Source organism: Mytilus galloprovincialis, chromosome 8 (genome assembly GCF_965363235.1).
Source record: "Mytilus galloprovincialis chromosome 8, xbMytGall1.hap1.1, whole genome shotgun sequence".
NCBI lineage: Eukaryota > Metazoa > Mollusca > Bivalvia > Mytilida > Mytilidae > Mytilus > Mytilus galloprovincialis.
The window spans coordinates 77742188-77754016 of record NC_134845.1 but is presented as its reverse complement, the minus strand read 5'-3'; the positions used below and the strand labels follow the sequence as shown (position 1 = coordinate 77754016).

The 11829-nt window shown below is 35.2% G+C and overlaps 1 long non-coding RNA gene across 1 annotated transcript; it reads right to left on the bottom strand.

Moving 5' to 3' along the window:
* Positions 1-236: 236 nt before the first annotated feature.
* On the bottom strand, positions 237-11224 carry LOC143043540 (uncharacterized). The gene is made up of 3 exons (XR_012968451.1): positions 11165-11224; positions 3195-3448; positions 237-1175 (listed from the first exon to the last, which is right to left on the bottom strand). It is a non-coding gene; the product is annotated as an uncharacterized LOC143043540 (long non-coding RNA).
* Positions 11225-11829: the final 605 nt, after the last annotated feature.

Genomic DNA, 11829 nt, shown 5'->3' with positions numbered 1-11829 from the left:
AGGGACGTAACACCGCTACTAACCGTTGGTGAAATGATCCCTGCCTCCCTACTAACCTAATTTGAAATATACACAGACGCTTTTAACTTATCATATTCCTAAGAATGTATAGGAGGTAAGATAATTTTTTTATCCCATTTCTCGTTTATGAAGACAATTATTATTGAAAGATAAGTCCTTGAATTTGTCCTGTCACTTCACTTGTATAATTCGGCGATGGCAAAGATGACGACAAAAAGTTGACAGACATACCCTCTTTAGTCATTATTTTCTGAATATATGATCTTCCACGGAATGTTGGTGGTCCAGTAATATTAAGTTGTATAGTATATTGTTTATTCGGCAGTATGTTGACCGGAGGAGTCAACTTGATTTCATAAATCTCTTGACCTGCACTGGACATAAATGTTGTTTGTGTTGAACCTACGATGGAAAAATTACATAAGATATTTATCTTTACATTATGAGTTCCAGAATATTTGTTGGATCCGAACAACAGGACAACACAGAGTTTTGCATTTGAAGATGTTTTGAAATCAATGCAATCGTCTTTGCCAAGGCATTCCCAGCCGGTGGACTTGTCTAATTGACATCTTTCAATTTTTATTTTAGAAAAGCGTGTATTTGAAGGAAATATATCTGTTGGTTCATCATTATGATGTTGAAAAACTTTTATAATCTCGGTTGCAGTTAGTATACTTTTGCAAGAAACCTCCCTCGTAAAATACTGAGGTGTCATGACTGGAAAACGTATGAGATATAACAAACCGCCAAGACATTCTCTGACATTCTCATCCGTTGTTGGTAAACTTTTTTCTTTACATTTTTGTTGACCCCACTGTAACATTCGCTGGTAAATATGTTCTTCTTTGCAACGAAATTTATCAGAATTTAGTAGTGATTTTAAGCATTCCGCTGACAATTGTAGGAAGTCTATGGAATCAAGAAATCCACTTCCATTTTCGAAAATAAAATTGAAAACTTTTGTTTTTAAGTCTTCCATGTTGAAGTCATGTGCTGTTTGCAAAACAACACATGCATGTTCTACATCTACATTCGAAGTTAAGAATGCACTACACTTGTCTTTAAGCAGTTGAAGCATATACTTTTCTGATCCATATAAAAGGTTCCTGACATTATTAGAATCGACAGTAATCTTGTCTGTATATATGAACCTGAGAAAACAAATATTGAAGATGAAATAGTTGTTTCCTATACACAATTTTATATCTGGGGTATTTAAGCGTAAGGTATTTGGATATAGAAAGATATGGCATGAGTGCCAATGAGACAACTCTCCATTTAAGTCACAATTTATAAAAGTAAACCGTTATAGGTCAAGGTACGGTCTTCAACACGGAGCATAAGCTCACACCGAACAGCAAGCTATAAAGGGCCCCAAAAATTACTAGTGTAAAACAATTCAAACGGGAAAACCAACGGTCTAATTTATATAAAAAAGAGAAACGAGAAACACTTATGAACCACACAAACAAACGACAACGACTGAACATCAGATTCCTGACTTAGCGTCTGGCGTACTAAATTATAATCCTGGTACCTTTGATAACTATTAGGACAGATGCAAACAATTGCAGCGGGATTAAACGTTTTAATGGTACCAACACTTCTCCCTGTTTTGAAACAGTAGTATAACATCACATCATAGAAAAACACACTATAAAATATCAATTGGAGTGTCTTAACTCAATCATAAAACGTATTGTTCTTTTTACAATAAACCTTTAAATCTTGACATGTCTTATGTGGAAACTAGCTGTGACACTCTATATTTTAGATAAGTTACTATCTCTTAGTCCACATGGAATATCTATGTACATGTATACGTCTTTTATGTATTATATCATTATAGACAATAATAGTGTACTGACTTGATAAGCATTTTCCCCGTTTCTAAGCCTCATCCTTATATGGTTTTTATGTCAAGTCAATACAGTATATTTTCGTCATATTGCAATCTTGAAAAAAGCATTTTCTATTGTTGTTTATTGTGTTATTGTTATTTATTTGATTCACATTTTGGGGGAAATTTCCTTTAAAAGGCCTCCTAGTTTGCGGTTAAATAAACAAAACAATGAAATGTTACCTGATGAAACCAATCGATGGTGAACGAATTCGTTTGAATATGGACTAATCATGAACAATAAGCATAAAAAATAATGATTTATAGGTTTTAAACAAAATAAAATTTAGAATGGAAATGGGGAATGTGCCAAAGAGACAACAACCCGACCATAGAAAAAAACAACAGCAGAAGGTCACCAACAGGTCTTCAATGTAGCGAGAAATTCCCGCACCCGGAGGCGTCCATCAGCTGGCCCCTAAACAAATATATACTAGTTCAGTGATAATGAACGCCATACTAATTAATTTCCGAATTTACACAAGAAACTAAAATTAAAATAATACAAGACTAACAAAGGGAAAGAATATTAACAAGTGAAAAATGTTTTCCTATCATTATAAAAGAAATAAGTTTGAGTCGTTATACGCTTCCTTGTATACATTGGAAACAAAAAGACATTATGGTTGAAGAGGTCTTCGTGAATAATTATATAAAGTTCCAGCAATCTCTATTTAAATATGCATGAGGAAAAGTGATATCGGGTGAGTGACTGTATATGACATAGAAATTTGAAATTTGACTGCTGAAATAGAACGAGTGCAGTATAGATAACTTTTATGGATATTTTCCATAGAAATATTTGGGATTATGCTAGGAGGGTTTCCCAAACAAATATATATTCTTTCCGATGGTTAGGAGTATAATCATATGCCTTGGTTAATATTGTATTGGCTTTTTCCAGAAGTTGGAATAATTTACTTTCTTTATCTATTTTTTCAGGTCCTGAATATCTGTTTTCAGGGACTGTTTGTGTAGACGAAACGCGCGTCTTGCATATTAAATTATAATCCTGGTAAATTTGATTACTATTCCAAAACATTATACATAAAAAGAGCAAAATGTTTTCTATCAGCACCTTTAGCTGTATTTTAGTAATAAACGAGCTTACAGTCTCTGGTACCGTATAATAGTAGGACTATAAGGTTTCACTATAAACGCAATACATCTAATATTTCAGTCGACTCTAGACTCTGACTGAAAAGGTTACACACTACTTTTGATGGGAAAGGAATTGTTAAAAATACAAAGTGCTATAATTATAACTTACTGCAAGATCATATTAAAATATTCCGGTTCTATATCAACTATTTCAATAATTCCTTTCTCTGCCAGTGGTCCTTCAAACATGCTGTAGAATACAGGACTGGAACTAGCCAGCATATATTTATGAGCCTGGATTGGTGTCTTGTCTGTTCCCACGTGGAAGGTGACGTCACACATCAGTTGGTTGTTCAGCATATACTTCATTCGATCGGAGAGTGATTTCCCTATTTGCCAATCAGACTTTGCTCCCATGATTTTCTAAAATACAATTATACAAAAAATAAGAAAGTCTCACTGAAAAAGTAATATACAAATGAACACACAACCATTGTTTTACTTCTTGGCCAGCAGAACTGCGCAGGTCTTTAATATTCTCAAGAAAAAATATTCTGTTATTTTTAGCCTTTAATTATACATGTTATAAGAATGCACCTTTTTCTTATATTAGAGAAATAACCAAACACCGGTATTCAGTGTAGGTTAACACTTTTGTAATAATTCACATGTTATTTACATAAGCCATTGATCAAATGACCAAAATACATTGTGCGTGATATGACTCTTAATTAGATTGCCTACTATAACATGTATAACCAATACATGCATGTCACTGTCACTGAAGACAGCATTTCTGTTTCAAAATGTTTCCTTTAAAACTGTCCAAAGTGTACCTATTTGAATTTTGGTGTTAACTGAATGTAGTTAAAGGCAGTCTGACAGATACATGTATCACAACATGACAGAATAAATAGACAAAAACTGTTTAGTGTCTTTAAATATCAGCTGTATTTGTACGAGGCTAGGAAACAAGGTGTATGCGAGCTTTTAGCGAGCAACTACACCTGTTTCGAGCCGAGTAAAAATACAGCTGATATTTATAGACACTAAACAGTTATTGTCTTATCCTGCAATTAATTCTGTATATTGTTTGTGTTTTAAAAGACACAAAAACTAACATATTTAGCATTTATTTTCGATTTGTAATTCATTGAGGCCGCGTAGTAATATCAAAATCACACATTACGCTGAAGATGGGTTCGCAAAAAAAGAATCTCGAATGGTCATCATAGTCCGGCCGATCGGTGAAAAAATTGCTCAAATAATGAGGAAAGCACCAGTTTTTGCATGATGGTACATTTTTGTGTACTGAGCAATATTAGCTATGGACCCACCCTCAAAATTCAATATGGCGGCTTATTTCAAGATGGCTGCCGTACGTTCTAAAATATTTTCCAGTATTACACAAACCACAGTGGATTTGATGCTGGAAGCATAAAAATCAACATATTTGAATGACTTGGTGTACTTAGCAAGATTTTGTTTTGATCTATCTTTGAAATACAAAATGGCGGCTAAATTCAAAATGGCCTCCTTAAAAAGGAGCAAATATTCATTATTGAGAATTGACCTGAATATAAGCATTTTATTGATATATAGTGTCATTTAGTATCTGTCCTTTTTGATTTTGCCTTGCTTGTCATTTCATACATAAAGTAGAAGCCTTCATAAAAAGCTGCAGTAGTAGCTTTCATTAAAAGCTGCACTATTTGTTGTCTTGGGTCACACATAAAAGCTGTGATTTTTAGATATCAAACTGTGAATTGAGAATCATTTAAACACATATCAGTGAAATGGCAGGAATTGGGGACAACAAGGACAATAACATTGAAATGGCAGAAAATTAATCACTTGGGGATATGGAGAAACCCACAGCTGAACTCGGACGCTTTAACAGAGGACAGCTCAGAAATGACTATTAAACAATTGTACCAAGAATTTTTAGCAGGTAGTAAATTTAATGCCCAAAGAACAGCTGAGATTACCGCAATATAAAACAGAGCGAATCATCGCGAATTGATAAAATATGTGTTGGTCGCATTACGTTTCAAGCTGAACAGAAAGAGGCAATGCATATTAATAACGAACAGATGAGAGCAATATCTCAGCAACTTCAGCAGTCTGAAGACAGGATAGACCACAATAATTGCTTTGCGGAATTGATGGTCAGACCAATAAGATATTCAATGCTGTTGTGAGACGAATGGACAAGCTGACAACACCTGAGGAAGTAGACACAGTTCAATTTAAAAGTGCATTTGAACAGCAGGGTACCTTCCAACAACTGGCATCTGTTGTAAATGAATTAGTGGACAATCGAAATAAAGAAGTTAAAATTCCTGCAATGGACACATCATCTAAGCCAAAAATTGACCTTAGCCAGTACAACGCAAGTTTACCAAAAGTACACAACAAAATCCATGCCTTGGGTCTTTCCCCAATTATAGTTCGCATGAACCAGCAACTGCGCAAACTCTGTTGAAGGTGTCTTCACCTTAAGTCAAAAGTCCTATGTCAGGGTTTTTGGCCCTGCATGAAACAGTTCAAATTATTCAACAACAATCTCCAATTACGAACATACTAAAAACCTCTAGTACTTATCAAGGATACCAGCAACAGGCTTATGTGTCGTCTTACGCACACTTACCATCTACTATGAGTCAATAATATTTGGTTCAGAGCAGCACACCATTACAGAAACAATTGAATGCAAGAGGATTCTATCAAGTTTCTGCAATGCTGAATGTAGTTCCTACTTACGGTATCATCCCCGTCGAGTCAATGGCAAATCCCACATTTACCACTCCAATTATGACAACCTCGTCAGCTCCTGGAACTCTAACAGGCTTCCCATAACATCAAGCTGACTCCACTGGCCGGTCCAGGAAAGGGCAGAGGAAACCAAAAGAGTGTGGCAACACCTCTTCTTCAGACTCCTCATTGGAGAGAGAATATACCCGATGGCAAGAAAATCTTGGTGTAAGGGACCGGAGACGAAGCCCACGGCTCCCAAAAATTCAAAAAAACTCAATTGGAGAGGATCCATGGCTTGGGAGGCGTTCATTTAACAATTTGAACGATTTGCCGGTAGATGACAATGGGAAAACAGAAAAATGTGTGTAGGCCCCATATTGCAGGCCGATGTTTGCTTTGAGTACGCTCGCACAGATGATGATTCCAAGGCCTTAAAAAAGCATTCATTTGGAGCAGCGCTTCAGCAAGAAAGACGATCAAACCAGATTGGAACCGAAGCATTCCGTCGAGAATGTAAAGACAAAGATTCTTCAAGGCATATAATAAAGAGGAACCCAGAAAATTTCAACAAGGCGTTGAATCAACTAAAAACCTCAATAGCAAACCAGATGGCGATATATGAATCAAAAAGTGCCAATTATAACCATCGACAAGTCTACTTTGCTGATGGCGCAGTATCACCGACCGATAAAGAAAATATGAGCAGACCTTTGGATAATGAGGGGCATAACCTCTCACAAATTGTCACAAAACTAGCTGATATTATGCTTTCAACTAATCAGCATAGCCGTGGATTGGCCGATCAGTATATCCTGGGATCTTCTGATCAAATAATCATGGAAGATCACCAGTTCAATGGAAGATCACCCGATCAATATACACATGGAGGATCTCCTGAGCAATACATTCGCGGTAGATCGCCTGATAGATTACACCAAAGCTTAATGCCTATCGATCAGCAACACCACCACTAAGGTAGAGATCATATAGTCCCTAAAGACAACGGTTAGTATCTCCACGGGCAAACTCCAGAAATCCCGGTTATTTCAGACAACGATCACCTTCACAAGGATACGGAGCAAGTCAAAGTGCTACTCCAACAATGGAGTCTTTAAACCGCAATGGGTCGGGCCAGTAGGCCAACGCACGATTCCAAAGTCCATTGGCCATGAAACATCACCTCATCACAAAATCGAACAGAGGCCCACGGCCTCGTCCGATATTGTCATCAGACGAACCATTTGAAAGAGCTTAGCAGAACGAGGTACTATACATGACCAGAATGTGAGCATGATTGTGGACACTGCTGCAATGATAACATTAGTAAATGAGAAATTAATTCCGGCAGAAAATGGAGATTTTGAGAACGTAACGCTACGTGGTTTGTGTTAACAGCTTGTTATTGGGAAGACTATAAAGAACGACTCTCGACATTAATAGAGTAAACAGACGATGTTATACTTAGGCTAGATATTTTGGACATACTGAGCGCAGTGATAAACATGAGTACTCCCACAATTACCATCAACAATAAAGTGATAAATGCGGCATTTGTTAACGGTGGAAACGAGATTTCAACTCAGCAAGTTTGCATAAAACGAACCATCACAGTTCCACCAAACTCAGAAATGACTGTTACCATTAAAACTAATAAAAGTGCTGATCAGGAGTGCATTTTAGGACCATGCTCGCTGAATAGTTGCGAATTGGTTTCGCACGTCGTTGGAAAAGGAAATAGTAGCCCCTTAACCATTTTAAATGATGGGAATCGCCTATTCCGCCTGAAGAAAGGTACACCTATTGATTACATAGAACAATTTGACGATGTAGTGCGTACGGCAGATGAAAACGCGATAAGTGACGTAAGACGTTACATTGAAGAGACACGAGACAGGGTGCCCTCGGCACTGCCTCAAAGTTCAGATGAGTTATCTACTATTCCACCACATTTAACCGACCTATATTAACGTTCAATCGACTCGTTTCAACCTATTTCATTCCAACCATTAAAACTGAAAGCGTTTAAAGAATAACATGTATCATATTGATTAACATTTTGAATTTCACTATTTATTTTTGTATGTGCAGCCATATTTGCAAATGTATGTGTAATAGAAATAACCAAATTATTTTTTTTTATATTTTAAAATTAATTGATAACAAATTCAAGAACATGAAGTCCATTTTTGAAGAATCATAACTTTAATTTCCGAAATTATATAGAATACCTTTAGGACAATCTTGATTTTTATACCGTTTTTCCGCCATCTTGAAAATGGCAGCCATATTGGATTTTTCAGAGTGGGTCCATAGCTGAAATCAAAGGGTATATAACCAAGAACTACTATGCAAAGTTTCGTGCTTTCCTCATCAAGTGAACAATTCTGCTCTATATCTGCACCAATCGGCCGGACTATCAATAATACATCGCTCAATGTGAATAATTATCTATTTTAACATAAAAACTAATTTCAACAGTAAAAATAAATAACAAAACATTGTCAAATTTGAAACAGAAGTGTACGAGTTGTCCTACGCTTCAGACTTGACATTCACTAAACATGCATGCTGAAATTGACATGGTTGATTTTGCAACACAATCATACACATTCAAGTTTTGAAATAGACAATTGTCATCGTCATTGGAATGCGACTGGAATACACATTCTGAGGTCACACAGGTTCAAACAATACTCAGTCCGGCAGTGGGCGGAGCTTTAAAGCGATATCTGTATTGTATACAGATTCAGCATAGCGATATCTGTAGGGCTGTATCTGTATAGTAGGACACCCAATTGCAGGATAAAACAGAATGTCTACCTCTCATGATCAAAAGCATTTCAGACTCTATAGCTTTCTATACCATAATTTGATACGTGTTTCCACCAACATGTAACCAATGTTCGCAGTTATCAAATAAAACTAAGCCTGTTGTATAGAAAGCGTGTCATCATGGGCTCTACAAACTGCTCTAGACAGCAAATTTTGCAAAAGAGTAAAATTTAAAAACCAATTGTTCAGAGAACAATTGAAGGTCTTTCCACCAATAACAATTTATTTTGATAGGAAAACATCAAACTTCAGTTTAAAATGTCAGTTCCTATTGATTTATGATGTATAAATATGAATTTATAGCAAAGGTCAAAATCTGGAACGTCCAATCAACCAATGACCTTGACCTCAATTTCAAGGTCATAAACCAAGGACCTCAAATCAAACGACCATCGGTTTTCAATATGTATGGTTAATGTCGCTTTACGCATAATTCTAAATATAAGATGGGCCAAAACTCCAATAATTGTTTACTCATCCTCTCAACCAAAATTAGCAATTAGTCAAAAATCAAAATTTAGATTATGACGTTGACCTTTGACCTTGACCTAATTTTCATTTTTTTTTACCAAGGACCTTAAATCAAAAGACCCTAGGTCTCTATCACTTATGGTTTACAAGATAGAAATGCATATCACTTATATCAAATGCATAAGGGGAAATAACTCTCAAATGGAGTGTTCATATCGATTCGGTCAAAATAGGACAAATCATTCGAAGGATATAATGAGCAATTTTATAACATAAATTTGTCGTAAGCTTTTACGGTTGCGAAGGAGTAGTGGACACAAGGAAAACAGTGTTTGGGGAGATAACTCCTACAAAGAAAAGTATTTGGTTACGCAGGGTAAATTTCAAAAGCGCATAAACTGTTCGATACCATATACCAAATATCTAAACGACATATTGCGAAACAAATATTTATCGCAAGAACAAAATTAGGCGGAAGAAAAAAAAAATAATCAGAAGAAAAACAATAGGTCTTTCCACAGAAAAGTGGAAAGACCTAATAAACGAATAAAAAGATTCCCTGAAGTGATACGTCCTTCTTTTGCATATAAAAATTGTACTTTTAGCATAATATTGTAAAAATTGCATATAGAACTAATTGCATAACAGTGTGGTCGACAGTAAAACGTTTGTAGGTTGTAACTTGTTTGTCAACGGCTATGATTTTATGCTCACCCAGTCTGTCAGAGGCCTTCCAGTGGGGATTGAAATATTCACTTGTTACACATTCCGATACATAAAATGAAACTTTCTTTTTACAAAGCTTGAAAGGAATTTGTTTTAAATATTTATTATAATCATCACATACAACCGTGTCATTTATAAGAATAATAATGTTCAGAGATGATATTATTTAATAATAATGAAAAAAAATAGGTTTATCCATTGTAAAAAAAACTATTAAGTTGATGGGGTTAATTCACAAAATATCTCATTGATTAAGAGCACAACTACGGTGTGATCATTTAAGAATGGCCTACTATTTATTCAATGCGTATACATGTGGGTTTTGTTTGTGAAGAGTTCTGGATAATTAAAAAATCATTTGATTTCTTTGTTTAATACCATAAAACGATTCATTCTTTCAGATATTTGTCACTTTGCCTTATCTTCAAGTCCAACACAATTTCTCACGTTTCTTACAAAACTTATATTCTTGTGATGTATTCTTTTGTTGAAAAAAAAATGTATAGATATAGATAGATATAGGAAGATGTGGTATGAGTGCCAATGAGACAACTCTTCTCCCAAGTAATAATTCATAAAAGTAAACCATTATAGGTCAAGGTACGATCTTCAACACGGAGCCTTGGCTCACACCGAACAGCAAGTTATAGAGGGCCCCAAAACTACTAGTATAAAACCATTCAAACGGGAAAACCAACGAGAAACGAAAAACACATATGAACTACATAAACAGACGACATCATGCATTGTAACTTTTAAAGCCAATTAAGTAAAAAAAATAATCTGAAAGAACGTGCGATATCATATTAGGAAAATTGATGGTCAAACCATAACAAAAAATCAAGTAAAGAATTTTAAGTATTCAACCTTTATAGTTTGCTGTTCGGTGTGAGCCAAGACTCCGTGTTGAAGGCCATTTTCATTTATTTTCAAATTACAAAGGTTATTCCTGATTAGTATTTTTAATTATTTTATTTAGGCGTTTAGAACCTTTGGTGACCTCACAGTTTAAATTTCTATGATAAGTACGTCGTGAGCAGTGGGCATTACAGACGAACGTTCACCTAATTTCCCCCAGTCAATGAATGGCCATAGCTACACTGTTATGAATTTCATTCTATTTCATATTAAAATTGGATACTTTGCATATTGAACGAACAAAATGCAATATTTTAAAAGACTTTAGTCGGAACTTGAAGTAAGTAAAATCAAACCGTACAAAAGGTTGCACTCTAGGATAAAATTGTCCCAAGATGTATAAAAAACCGCCTTAAACATGACTGTTAAAATTGCTTCCAAACGGAATGAGACCTGGATGCATACTAATAGACTTAAAAACTAAAACAGTCTTACCAAATAGGACAAAATTAAAGCTGATACGAAACAATAACAACGTCACCAAGGAAGTAAAATACTACATGTGATATAAATACCATGTCACGTGTAAATACAAATCTAAATTTATAAATCGGTTATCATGTTAAACTTTATATCAGACTAACTTTTATCGTGAAAAGTATGTTACTGTACTTTTATTTTACACTAACCACGGGTAGTAAGGTCGTCATATCGAGGAGCTAGCGTTTAGTATAGTGATTTTGTCATAGTTTGGATAAGTTTGACATGGTTAATTCATGTTACTTTCCTAAACTTTTGCCTCATGTAGTTCTATTCTCACGAGCAGACGAAAAGCAAATAAGATGTTTGAATCTGTATTGGAGGTCAAACGATCTACATTGGAATTGTTGTTTCACGAAATTAATGCAGAATAAGCAAGATATCGGAATTGCTATGGTTTGGTTTTATTAAAAGAGATTGACATGGTTCGGTTAAGAGTCTAGAACTGAGGTCTTGAAATTCGTCATGGTTTTGGTCAAGTTTGTCATGGTTTAGATCGAAATAAATATACATGTTTCACTTTAATACTAAAAATTTGTTTGATAGCCTGTTATTGAACGAAGTTACACTATATATTAACTGCCTAAGAAGAAAAAAAGTCTGTTTAACCAAATTTAGTG